Source organism: Papio anubis, chromosome 5 (genome assembly GCF_008728515.1).
Source record: "Papio anubis isolate 15944 chromosome 5, Panubis1.0, whole genome shotgun sequence".
Lineage (NCBI taxonomy): Eukaryota > Metazoa > Chordata > Mammalia > Primates > Cercopithecidae > Papio > Papio anubis.
Genome location: NC_044980.1, coordinates 83,324,643 through 83,326,830, shown reverse-complemented (window position 1 = coordinate 83,326,830; position 2,188 = coordinate 83,324,643).

Genomic DNA, 2,188 nt, shown 5'->3' with positions numbered 1-2,188 from the left:
ATGCAGGACAGAGAATGAGCTGGCCTTGTCTTGAGAATTTCAGATATAAAGACTCCTCAAACTCTTTGAGTAGTTCATTTGATTCTGTGGTAATCAAAACGTTCTTCTGATTTCTGGCCCCAATCCCTCCTACTTTAAGTACAATCTCTGAAGAAACAGAAAAATTGGGAAGGTTTTGCTATTCCACCTCTTCATATTTAGTTATAGAGACAATGACAGCAGTGGACATTCTAATCATCACCTTTCTTTGTTTACACTCAATTTTATTTTTGTTTGTGGTTTCTGTCAATAAAAACATGAGCGCTTCTTATTGTTTTTGTTTGCTTAAAATGGAGATAATTTAAATAATGTATCAAGCTACTTGGTATGAATGATCAGAAGTGAGTCATTAGCAATTATATCCTTTCCTAAAACACATCAAAATATTCGAGAGATGGTCATTTACAGATATCTGTGTGCACTGGAGCTCAGAGTTTATAAAGGTTTACAAGTATTTATGTATGATTTTATGTGTATTTTCGGAGTTATTTTTTCTCATGGAACTTTGAAAAATGAAGAGAATTAAGTTGTTTCTAAAAAGCCAAAGCAGCCTGCCATCTCTTTTTCTTTTCTGGGCTACAGTCCAATTTGCACAGCAGTTGCAAAGAAAAAGCAAACGCATCACTAGATTCAGCGAGAAATATTGTAACAGTATGTAATCTCTGTCAAGATAAAATTGCTTTGTGATTTACATTACAATAAATCCTGACCTTTAAGTGCTGCAGACTAAGCTAATCTGTGAAGTACTTTATTTCAACATTGAATCAGCGAGTGCAGCTCAACCAAAGTGACTGTATTAGTCCCACTGTGGTGCGGTTAAAGAGCCTATATATATCGAAGCAGATTACAGAACATTGTTCTATGTGTACTATAATAAGTAGAATAATTGAAATATTCAGTCTGTTTCATCATTGTGAAATAATAGAATTATTTTAACCTCCCTTTTGTTTGCCTATTATGGGAATTGTAAGTAGCTACATTTAAATATCATTAGGACCTGATTTAGATTGATTAGAACAAGGAAATTCAGAATTAAGGTTAAAATACCACATGACATTTCAGCCTTAATTCACTTCTTAGGGCTGTTATTTCTTTTCTTTTTCTTTCTCTTTTTTTAGTAAAATAGTTAAGACGTCACGTGGAATTTCTCAGTAACAGCTTTGAATTTTTGGCTTTTTCCCTGCCCAAGCCAAGTCTTAGGCTCATCAATCATTGGAAAGTGGACTGTTCTCCAAGATATTATAAATTTAAAAAGTAGGAAGAATTTATCAAATTTGGAAGATTTTTATCCATCAATTCTTCAAATATTTTTTCTCTCCTCCCTTCTCTCAGTTTTCCTTCATGCATTAGACAACTTGACAGTGTCCCAGAGGTCACTGATACTTTTTTCTGTCTTTATTTTTGCCTCTGTGCTTCATTTGGATAGTTTTTATTGTTTCTTCAAATTCCTTGATTTTTTTTTCCTCTGCATTTCCCAATCTGCTGCTAAGACATATCTGGCATATTTTAAATCTCGGCTACTAAATTTTTTCATGTCAAAAAAGTATCATTTAAAAAAATTTCTTCCATTTGTCCCCTCTTTACATTCACCGTCACTAATTCCATCATCTCTGTTGTGCATGCAGCTTCTTGTGTCTGCTAATTATTGATTGGATACTGGATATTGTGTTTTTGGTTTTGGGTGCTGGAATTTTTGGTATTCCTTTAAATATTGTTGAATATTGTCCTGGAATGTAGTTAAGTTCTTAGGAATCAGTTAGATTCGTTTGAAGCTTGTTTTAAAACTTTGTTAGGTAGATCCAGAGCAGGGTTTAGTCTGGGACTAATTTGGCCTCACTACTAAGCAGTACGCTCTCAAAGACCCTTCCTATGCTTTGTGAATTATGTGGTCTTTCCACTCTGGTAGGAACACGGACTATTTCCATTCCTATAGGAACTGTGGGAATTGATTGGCCTTATGGTTTCTGTGGCTTCCTTATGTGGCCAGAGTTACTTTCTTCTCTTGCATGTACAGATCAGCTAGCCAAAGATTTGAGGAGAACCCTCCACAGATCTCTGAAAATTTCTTTGTCGCTCTCTCCTTTCTGGTATTTTGATCACAAATTCTAGCTGTCTCAGCCTCCCGAAATTTCATCCTCTGTCTCTTCTC